The 12,013-nt window shown below is 41.0% G+C and overlaps 1 protein-coding gene across 4 annotated transcripts in view; it reads right to left on the bottom strand.

Annotated features, from left to right (window-relative positions):
* shank3b (SH3 and multiple ankyrin repeat domains 3b) overlaps positions 1 to 12,013 on the bottom strand; it is a 50,817-nt gene that overhangs the window by 38,558 nt on the left and 246 nt on the right. For all 4 annotated transcript variants that reach the window (XM_044185397.1, XM_044185399.1, XM_044185400.1 and 1 more), the window contains exon 2: positions 5,836 to 6,305. The gene's annotated coding sequence lies outside the window, so the exon portion shown is untranslated. The remainder of the gene's footprint in view (positions 1 to 5,835; positions 6,306 to 12,013) is intronic.

Below are 12,013 nucleotides of genomic sequence, written 5' to 3'. Positions count from 1 at the left end.
TAAGAGTTTCGAGGGTCATATTTTTATAAATTGCCCGTCCAAACCCAAAAACACAAGCACAAAATGATTCAACTGTGTGTTTGTCTGCTCTAACATACCTAAGCTGGTAACGTTAGCATGCTAGCAGGCTAACTACTAACCTGCAGTAGTAACCTAGTTTTACTTCCAAGACCAAGTCTTAGCATATCACTAGCCAACTACATTATTTTGTTAGGTCAGGTTATGTTAGAAAATTCAGGATTGGCACGTTCACTACGTGGGAGCCTGAAAGCTACTAACCGCTAACTTGTATCAGAGTTTAGGCTAACGTTAGCGGCTCTGTCCTGCTCTTTATTGGACTTGTGGAAGCTTACTCGAGATAACTATGCCGTGCTAATCCGTTCATCTTCATCCTTAGATCCTTTTCGAACAATATTGCTTATGTATTACTATAGTAAATACTGTACTGTAATGCTAGTGCTAACTAGCTACCCTGCAATACAAGAATATAAAATATTATTAATATTATAATATTTATTATTATATAAAATATTTCTTTGTCTTCTACATGGATCCTCAACTGGTGAGGATGATGACATTTTGCCTGGGAGCTGTTAGCTTTAGCTTCAGTACAGCTTTAGCTTGTATCATTACACAGTTCTGAGTTAGCATGATATCATGGATAGTAGCCATCAAATCTACATTTAAGACCCTTTGCAGGTTTCATATTTTTACAAGTCAGTCAAAGTCATAAAAAGGTGAGTTTTCAACCAACTCACAGAGGTAATGTTAATTAGCTAGCTTGCTACAGCTAATAAAATCAGCCAGCGACAGTTGTTATTTCATCAAAATCAACAGTCGCCGACTAAAAATGAGAAGCTGCTTTTGTCTACTTCTGCGTAAAGTCAAGTTACAAGACTCACTGTTTAAAAAATGACCACGGATTTCAATATTAATCCGTTCTATATTATATTATTCGATATTTAATGTGTACTCATTCCAATTACAGGGCCTCGAAAGAGTCCTGTATTGTTATTTTTCGTCACTACCTCCCCGAGGCGGGAGTGGGTAATCTGCGCGCCTGCTGCCTTCCTTGGACGTGGTGGCCGTTTCTCAGGCTTCCTCTAAATTGTCCATGTACTGTATGCACACGGCGAATAAGACCGTGAGCCCCGGGTACAGCTAGTAGGTGGAAATTGAGTTAGGATTTTATTTTTTTTACGTCAGAAATTCCATCAGCCATTGATATTCTAGTAAAAATTTAGACACTGGGTATCAACAATTTACATTTTAATATATTAGTATAATTTTTTTTTTTTTTTACTATAATTTTTCTTGACGGCAGGAGAAATGATGAAAAGCTAAGATGTCCTCCTGCATAATTCAGAAAGACTGAGTGTTCCTTTATAGTGAGAAGAGCGTCTGTGTTACCAGCTGACAATGATCACAGTCTGGCTGTTGTGCACTCGAGGTGATCAGGATGAAAAATCAGCTTCACGTCCTGAAATGCAAATTCTGTGTTTCACAGACACAAAGTGATAGAAATGTCCTCACTAAGCAGGAGGAAGAAAGAAGAGGATCAGAAACATGAAGGGGTTTGATGGTGGAAAGAGAGCATGTGGAGTTTTTAACAATTTGGGGGGTTTTGACAGTTTTAAACTTCAACTCCTCCAATTTCCACCTCATGACAACAAAACTATAAATTAATCTGGTAGGTAAAAAAACGTAAACAAGATGGTGTCTCACTTAAACCTGCACAAAATACAGCAGTCATATGTAATCTAGACTTCTAAACTTTAACTTTTCCATAAAATTCATCTTTTCGCTCCAACAACAAGCTTTAGAAAGAACAAACTCTGTTTAGTTCATCGCCGTGACATCCCTCATACTCCGTCTAAAACCCTAATCTACGCTTAGGATATGTCAGGAGGAACGGCTAAGTTGTTACCCAAAAGGTTAATGCCACATTCACAACATACAGTACGTAATGGAAGGTAGAGATGGGAAAGATTCCCATGTTTACGACTTGCAAGCGTCCATTTCATCTGACATCTCGAGACGGTCGTATGATTGCAAAGTTGGTCATGTGAGGGTTAAAAATACTGCGCATTACAATGCAGCACTGTATCCACTAAATATGGGTTTAAAACATATTTTTGTCAAATCTTTTTATTAAAAGTTTCCCAGTTGGATGTCGAAGTGAACACTATTTGACTAACTTCGACATAAAAGGTTAGAGAAGCGAGCTTGTGACGCTCACTCCCACCACTGAGGTGCCCTTGAGCAAGGCCCTTAACCCCAGCTGCTCCAGTGGAGCTGCTCAGGGGCCAGCAGATCACACTGTGGTTGAACTGGGCAGCTTGTGAATGTGATCAGGGCGTTCCTGAAAAAGGAGAGCACTGCTCTCAGTGAAACGCCCCTGAATAAATAAAGGTGAAATATATTTATGATAATTATATATCAGAATCAGAAAGACTTTATTGATCCCCGAAGGGAAGCTCTTTGTTACAGCAGCTCGCCTTTACGTCAGTGCACACAGGAGAAAGTACTAGCAAAAAATAGAATACACTATAAAACAGGTCAGAAAATACATTAAGTACCAGGTGGGTATAAGTATAAGATAAAATAAGTGTGAAGTACAAAGTGGGTTTACGGTTGATGATGATAATACAGTATAATAATACAATGTAATAATACAAGTAATAAGCAGAGGTGCATGCACTGTCGAGTTAAGTGTAGCTTATTGAGATTGTTAAGATATTGCACAGCAGTAATGGAGGTATATAATATCAATGTCAATAAATAGGAAAAACTAACATGAGAAAACTAAATATTGCACGGGAGTAGTACACAGAATATTGCACAAATTTGGGACATCTCAGACTCAGTTTGACAGGCTCAGCTCAACAGTTTTGGTAAACATGCTCAAATTTGGCATTTCAAAAGTTAGTGTGTTAGGGAAGTATTTATATCTTGTACTTGAGTAAAAGTAGAAATATCACACTGTATTGCCAAATTCGAGTGGTTCTACGCTAACAAACTGGTTTATTAACGTGAAAATTACAGTTGTATTTCTCCACACCTGTCAGGGACGATGCAAAATGGCGATGATTCATAAATGTCCAAAATCTTGTGTACTATAGAGTAAACCATTGAGCGTATATCATTTAGACCTTATGCGTTTCCACAAGCAAGTGCTCAGACTCCGTTATTTTGTCTTTAAACTTCCTGTCTACACAGGAAGTGGGAATGTGCCGTGTTGTGTAGTTTGACATCTGCCGCTTGTGATCACCTTAAATATCTGAGTTATAATCTAACGCACAGCGTGAAGGACTGACAGAGCTGGAAGAACATGAGAGACTTTCTTCGACACCAGCCTGACAAACATCGACTAAACTTTGGTAAACATCAGATGGTATTAGATCAGAACTTCTCCCACACAGCGCTCTGTTATAATAGTCATGATGACTGGTCAGATCGTGTTGGTATTTGTGTTTATAACAATATGATATCATAACAGAAGTCGTCTGATTGTGGCGTTCAAAACATGTGTTAATACAATATTTCTTCATCCAAACACAGAGTCACGGTGGAGACTCTGGTTAGTTACGCACAGTCCAGTTTTCCGTTACATGGACTTACATTAAATATTATAAAACATTATATTATACAGCTGGATGAAGAGCTCGGCTTCCAGACCAACAACGTAAAAATCAGCAGGTTTAGAGATTGTTTGTGAAGAATAAATGAATGATAAGTTAGCATCAGAACATTTTCGCCATAGAAACAGCAAACTAATGTACTGCTGCTAAGCTATTTGAGCTAGTTGTAAGCTAGTTAATATCGTAGGTAACTTTGCTCCAAAGGTGGTCTTTTTAATGTGATATCTGCTGGATGTGGTGTTTTTGTCGGGCCTTATGACCTCATACAGTATTGTTCAAAATAATAGCAGTACAATGTGACTAACCAGAATAATCAAGGTTTTTAGTATATTTTTTTTGCTACTACGTGGCAAACAAGTTACCAGTAGGTTCAGTAGATTCTCAGAAAACAAATGAGACCCAGCATTCATGATATGCACGCTCTTAAGGCTGTGCAATTGGGGTATTAGTTGAATTAGTTGAAAGGGGTGTGTTCAAAAAATAGCAGTGTGGCATTCAATCACTGAGGTCATCAATTTTGTGAAGAAACAGGTGTGAATCAGGTGGCCCCTATTTAAGGATGAAGCCAACACTTGTTGAACATGCATTTGAAAGCTGAGGAAAATGGGTCGTTCAAGACATTGTTCAGAAGAACAGCGTACTTTGATTAAAAAGTTGATTGGAGAGGGGAAAACCTATAAAGAGGTGCAAAAATGATAGGCTGTTCAGCTAAAATGATCTCCAATGCCTTAAAATGGAGAGCAAAACCAGAGAGACGTGGAAGAAAACGGAAGACAACCATCAAAATGGATAGAAGAATAACCAGAATGGCAAAGGCTCAGCCAATGATCACCTCCAGGATGATCAAAGACAGTCTGGAGTTACCTGTAAGTACTGTGACAGTTAGAAGACGTCTGTGTGAAGCTAATCTATTTTCAAGAATCCCCCATAAAGTCCCTCTGTTAAAAAAAGGCATGTGCAGAAGAGGTTACAATTTGCCAAAGAACACATCAACTGGCCTAAAGAGAAATGGAGGAACATTTTGTGGACTGATGAGAGCAAAATAGTTCTTTTTGGGTCCAAGGGCCACAGGCAGTTTGTGAGACGACCCCCAAACTCTGAATTCAAGCCACAGTACACAGTGAAGACAGTGAAGCATGGAGGTGCAAGCATCATGATATGGGCATGTTTCTCCTACTATGGTGTTGGGCCTATTTATCGCATACCAGGGATCATGGATCAGTTTGCATATGTTAAAATACTTGAAGAGGTCATGTTGCCCTATGCTGAAGAGGACATGCCCTTGAAATGGTTGTTTCAACAAGACAATGACCCAAAACACACTAGTAAACGGGCAAAGTCTTGGTTCCAAACCAACAAAATTAATGTTATGGAGTGGCCAGCCCAATCTCCAGACCTTAATCCAATTGAGAACTTGTGGGGTGATATCAAAAATGCTGTTTCTGAAGCAAAACCAAGAAATGTGAATGAATTGTGGAATGTTGTTAAAGAATCATGGAGTGGAATAACAGCTGAGAGGTGCCACAAGTTGGTTGACTCCATGCCACACAGATGTCAAGCAGTTTTAAAAACTGTGGTCATACAACTAAATATTAGTTTAGTGATTCACAGGATTGCTAAATCCCAGAAAAAAATTTTTGTACAAAATAGTTTTGAGTTTGTACAGTCAAAGGTAGACACTGCTATTTTTTTGAACACACCCCTTTCAACTAATACCCCAATTGCACAGCCTTAAGAGCGTGCATATCATGAATGCTGGGTCTTGTTTGTTTTCTGAGAATCTACTGAACCTACTGGTAACTTGTTTGCCACGTAGCAATAAAAAATATACTAAAAACCTTGATTATTCTGGTTAGTCACATTGTACTGCTATTATTTTGAACAATACTGTAAATGTGGACGTGTGTTCCCAACTTTGATATTGTAAAGTAAGCAGCGAGACTTTTGGCTCGTCAGCAGCAGCAACCAGAAGTTAAGAGGCAAAACTGGAAATGGAACAAACACAAAATGGGCGGGTCGCATGCGGTCAGTGAATGAGGGGGTTTCGGACGCAGCCTGGCTTTACAGGCGCTATCCTATTTAATTTGACTGGTTCTATGACTTGACTTGTTTGGATCCAACCCAGTTTAGTTCCAGTTAGGTGAACCCCAACACTTTCAGTAATAAAGATAAGCAGTTACACCATCACACTTACCTATCGTCAGCAGTCCCATCAAACTTTTCCACTGGCCTTTACCGATCTTTACTGGTCTCTTCTGGTCTGTCCTGGCCTGGTCTGATCCGCTCTACAGAGTCTAACTGGCTTACTGGTCTGGTACTGGTTTGGCCTGGTTCTGGCTTCTGGTTCTGGTCCAGCCTGAGATGCCAGGTTCTTGTGTGTCTGATTGGTTGGACCTCAGCAGAATGGCTTTTGGAGACGTTTCTGGTTGATTGTTGTAATCCTGTGAGTAGTTATAGTAGTAGCAGAATTGAGTACTTTAGTAGTTTCCGAAGATGTTGTAGTTCCTCTTGTAGAATGAGCCGAATCCGCAGTAGATGAAGTAGTTTTACAGTAAACGGTAAAGCAGTTTCTGTAGTATAACTGTAGTTATTGTGTAGTAATCCTGCAGTAGAATGAGAGGTCTCAGAGTTTCAAATTGTATTCTGGGAGCTGCCCTGCCCATCCTGTAGAAAGGGAGGAAGAGGGAGAGGAAGATAGGAAGGAGGCGGGTAGGAGGTAAAGGAGAGGGAGGCCAGGATATGAAGGAGGGGGAGGAAAGGATGGAGGAGGGGGAGAAGAAGAAAAAAAAAAACATGTCAGAAGAGGAGTGGAGGCAATACAGAGACGACGGAGCGTGCTGTCTTGCAGTTTAAATCAGAAGTGGGTCAGACACAGTTGCATTTTGTGGAGGCCATTTCAGGTTGAGTCAGTTACACAATATGAAGCTGTTGTATCTGTTGTTAGCATGGCAACAAGGACAACCGAAATAGCCGTAAACCTTGTTTCTAACTGCCGCTATGCTGGTATTATTATGTAAAGTACTAAATATTGATCTATGTTTCTGTTTCTATTCTCAGACCAGTACAAAAAATTGAAAATTGATGGTGCAACAGTCTAGGAATTGTCTTGGTTAGCAGTTAGCATTTATGAATCTTGACCAAATCACTGTCATGTCAGGAAACAGACACACAAAGATATTGTGACTCAGTGATTACAACTGTATTGTGTTTTTGGCTGTGATGAGAGGCAACATAAGAGATCACAGAGCAGAGCTTTACTTTGCTGAAACCAAGTGCAGAAAGTTACCATGTTTGTCAAAAAGCTTCATCCATCCAATCCTATCAAATGTTGGCACTGATGAACCAATACAGCTTGGTGTTTTTCTGCTGTTTGGGAGCAGCCCTAGAAGAAACTATGGTGGAAGGAACCCTGACATGTAAAAATCATTTAAAATGTATCTAACTGACACAAATTAGACCACAGACTCCCATTTGACAAGATTTTGTCCCAGGGTCCCCAATCTGATTGCTTTTAGATGTTTTATTACAGAAAGGTTATGAAACCCAAAAGAGTCCATTGTGTTACTTATGGATGTAATTATAGTGAAAGCAGTTCCCTTTTTGCTGGGGACCCCCTGGAGCCACCTAAAGGACCCCTGGGGGTCCCCGTACCCCACTTTGAGAACTACTGATCTAGTGGCGACATGCAGGGCTAGTTGGCAAATTATCTGGTAAAATGGTGTCTAGCTGGTTAAAAAGTTAGCATTATCTAGCCACAACAGCCTACCAAGCTAGGTGCCAGTTAGCTCGCTTGCTAACCGGCCAAAAAGTTAACACATTTTAATCTAAGAGACATGTTTGTACCATCGACTACTGTGACACGATTGGCAACTATGCCCCAACTTCTTTTGTGGAGCAACAAAGTTATACAAAGTTGAATGGTGTGACACTGCTACAATATGATAGCTTCCTCTTTACTGGTCTCTCTGGCTCTCCGTTCCCTCAAAGATCAGCACTCTTAGGACGGTTTGCTATTGGAAATTCATGTGTCAAAGTTCACCTAAGCTGAAATCTGTGCTGATTTAATTCGCCTACATGAGTGAAACCACTGATTGCAGTGATTCTACTGAAATTCTATTGAAAGACGGTTGTATGATGGCTTAAAAAATACTATGAATTGACAATATACCGCTACATTCATTAAAGCTGGGTTTAACTGCCTTGAATGAAAGACTTTGATGTTAGGCGTCCTTGTTTGTTTGGTTTTCAGTCACTTCCATATTACTTAGCACCACATCGGCTATATCGTAGCTTTCAGACAAATCCAAGTTAACGTGAACACTATTTACAAGTATCTGATTACGGTAACTCTGATATGACATGCGGCATACGGCAGAAGCTATTAGTAGCCTCTTTGTAGACAGGGGTTAGCCTTTAGTCATCTTAATAGTCACTGTTTAGCTAACTGTTTAGCTTACTGGTAGTCAGCTAGTAGCATACCTGTCACAGAGCTAGTAGCCTGGCAGGTGTTTTGTAGCCTGTTAGTTGAATGCTAACAGTGGTAGGCAACTAGTATGCAGCTGTTAGCTATTAGCAGCCAGCTATTAGCAGCAGTCAGTAGACTCCTGACTAATAGTCAGTTAGCTGCATACTGTTGGCGGCTAGCAGCCACTTTGTAACCAGCTGCTAACCTTTGGTAACCCATTATCAGACTACTAACAGCTAACATCACTCTAGCTAGCTGTCTTTGCTGACATACATAGTTAGAGCTGTTAGCTATTAGCAGCCTGTTAGCTTACTGGTAGTCAGTTAGTGGCATAAGGTTGGCAGTATGTTAGGAACCAGCTGTTGACCTTTGGTAGCCTGTTAGCAGAGGGCTGTTGGCTTACTGTTTAGTCAGCCAGTAGCATACTGGTAGCCAGCTGGTAGCCTGCTAATAGCTAACAGCATGCTAGCCAGCTGGTGTGTGTGGGTTGGAGGACCCAGGATGTTTCCATGGCAACACAGACAGCAGGAGGACATGTTGGAAACTAGAAAACAATAAAAGAAGAAAAAAAGACTTGACAAAGATTAGAAGTACTTCCTGTCAGTCACACTTCCTGTTTCCCGTCTGGGTTGCCAAGGAAACGGATGTTTGGCAGGAAAAAGCTGAGAAGCTGGACAGCACTGATAACACACACACACACACACACACACACACACACAAAGACAGTGTGTGTGTGTGTATCTTGTATTAGACGTATCCAGATTGTCTGTAGATCCAGTTGCAACTAATGTTAGTGTTAAAGTGACTCATAATAATTCGGGACTTTTACTGTTAACTAGCGATGACTTCAGTTTTTGGTACTGAATAAAGTTATTTCCCAGCACTTTCGATCATGCAGTGAAGCATGAGGAAGCATTTGACTACATTTGCATCCACCATGTTCACACTTGCACTTCTTTTCGCATGCGTCACTCTGAATCTGAACGATCTGATCCGTAACACGAACTGGATTTGAAGCCGTCCAGTTGTGGTCAGATCACAAATATGCTTTTCATTGTTAGGTGTGAATAGGATGTGTGTGTGTGTCCTGAAAATGTAGCTCCCTTGGCCATTACCATGGTAACCAATGGCAGGAGCTGATAATATACACTGTATTATCATCTCTCTCTCTCTGACACACACACACACACACTTTTTATCTTGTCAAGTTTCTCACATCACTGGGAAGCTAAAAACTGATGCGGATCCGTTCGGTTTCCTTCTCTCCGCATTAGAACAAAATCCTGAGGCCCTGTCAGCGCCCCCTGGAGGCTGACACGTTCATTACAGCCAACAACATTAAAGTGCTGGATGAACTGAACTGACGATTAAGGTTGCAGTTTGATTATCCAGTATCGAATCCCCTTATCAAATCCGAATCGTTTAGAATCACTCAATTAATGAAAATTAGGTTGAGCTTTCAACCTGTGCAAGTATCTTAAACCTGCAATAACTGATTTTTGGCCACTCGGGGGCAGCAGAAACAAGCATCATCTTTTAAGTTGATACGTTGAACGTGTTAGCAAAGAGTTGTTACGGAGCAACATGATCATCAGGAGGCGTGTTTGTGTCACCCGATGAATCCAATATTCACTCGTCTTTTAGCTCTGGGTTTGGTCTCCAGCAGCTCCTGAGGGAAACATCTGGCTCTTTAGCTGCTAGATGCTCCGCTATGTTCAGCAGCTGCTCTCTGACTGCGTCCGTCTGCTGTTTGCAGGTCATGTACAGCTGCTTTTTACAGCTTTTTCTCTGAAAACGACGCTAGCGGTGAGAGGGAACCAGAGCAGTGAAGTCGCAGATAAACAACGAGCTGAAACTCTCTTTAAAGCCGAGCGGAGCTGCAGGTTCAGCTGATCATTCTCTGTAGCTTCATCACTACAAGCCTTTCACATTGTCACATTGTTTTCACACTATCATTATTATTATTATTATTATAAAAATATCAATTATAACCAGTTTAAGGTATAAATAACTAAAACCTAAAGATTAATTTTAGGTCTGTAATGAGCTTTTGTTGGCTGAGAAGCCAGAAACAAAAAAGATCCCAGTGCAGAACTATTAAGTTTATTACACGTTTATTAAAAGTCCATTTTGGTGCCCACGAACGATTTCCGACATAGCAACAATCACTAAGGGAGGGGTGGTACTTAGGATCGATCAATTAGGATTGGGAAAACCCATCGAACACTGACGGGCAAAGTGAATTTCAAGTTAAAAAAAATAAACTGTTGGAGAGCTGCTTGCACTGGTCATTGCCCGCCACGGAAACAGGACGCCAGCGAGTGTTGTTACACACCCCTCAGGCACATCTTCAGACCATCTCCAAGGTGTGTTTGTAGTTTGTAACATCGAGCATAAACGTAGGCGCTTGGCAGCCGAGGCAGTAGAGCGAAAAGATGGAAAAAGAATGAGGCATGAGCACAGCGTTGTGGTCTTAACACAGGCTGCATTCTGGGAAATGTAGTCCTGCAACTGCAACAGAGGCTTGTCTCATTTTTCCTCTGTGGGAATGGCATTTTAACCTCTGACCATCAACGCCGAGGTAAAGTCACTCAGGACGAGCCCGCTGTCACAGTGCTGGGCTTAACACGTTGCCATGACAACCACAAGATGTTAAAGAGTGCTGCAGAAGAAGAAGAAGAAGAAGAAGAAAATCCACTTCCTGATTGAAGTGTTTGATTTTTAAAATTTTTTTTTTTTTTGGAGCAGATCATCTCTTTAGATAGACGGTCTGAGACTACGGCCTACACACTCTCTGCTGCGCTTACATAACACACACACACACACACACACACACACACACACACACACACACACAGGACGGTAAAGTGATGCTGGAGGAAACAGAAAAAGGAAATAAAAAGACAACCCAGAAAGAGAGAGAGAGAGAGATGGAAAGAAAAGGAAGAGGAGGAAAGGAAGATAAATCAAAGAAAGACATGAGGGTAAGACAAAAATGTAAGGAGTTTTAGGAATAAGGAAAGGAAATGGAGGAGAGAAGGAAAGTAATAAAGGGGGTAGCAACAAGGATAGAAGGGATGAATGGAAGAGAGGAGAGTAGGGAAGGAGAGATGTAGAGGAGATGAAGAAAAGGACAGAAATGGTTTATAGAAGAGAAGATGGGAGGAAGTACAGAAAAGGAAGAGAGGAGGCAAGGAAAGGAAGCAAATGAGGAGAGGAGGGAAGGAAATAAAGAAAGGAGATGAAGAAAGGATATAGGAGATGAATGGAGGGAGGGGGGGAAGGGAAAAGATAAGAGTAGGTAAGGAAAGGGTAGAAATGACGAAAGGAGGCAAAGTAAGGCAAGGAAACAAATGAGGGAAGGAGACGACGGGACAGAAAGAAAAAATTAAAAAGATAAGATGAAGGAAATGACAGAAGAGGAGAGTAGGCAAGGAAAAAGGGAAGGAATGCAGATAGGAGCGAAGGAAAGGAAGAGGAGGAGAGGAGGCAAGGCAAGGAAGGAAATGAGAGACGAGGGAAAGAGATGAAGAGAAAAGGAAAGGAAGCGATAAGAGTTGGCAAGGAAAGGAAAGGACGAAAGGAAGCGAGGTAAGGCAAGGAAGCAAATGAGGGCAGAAGGTAAAAAAAACTAAAAAGCTGAGAAAGGATAGAAGAAATGAACGAGGAAGAGGAGGAAAAGAAAAGAGAAGGAGAGGAGGCAAGGAAAGGAAAAGACAGAAGGAATGCAAATAGGAGAGAAGGAAAGGAAGAGAGGAGAGGATGACGAGAGGTTAAAAAAAAAAAGGTAAAGTGTAAAGAAAATGTAGTCACGACTTTTAAAGTTACAGACCGGCAGCAAGTGACCGACACACACACACACACACACAGCCGAACATATCACCGAAACAACATTAGCCAAATACAC

Source organism: Siniperca chuatsi, linkage group LG23 (assembly GCF_020085105.1).
Source record: "Siniperca chuatsi isolate FFG_IHB_CAS linkage group LG23, ASM2008510v1, whole genome shotgun sequence".
In the NCBI taxonomy this organism is placed as follows: Eukaryota; Metazoa; Chordata; class Actinopteri; order Centrarchiformes; family Sinipercidae; genus Siniperca; species Siniperca chuatsi.
This window is presented reverse-complemented; position numbering and strand designations above follow the sequence as displayed.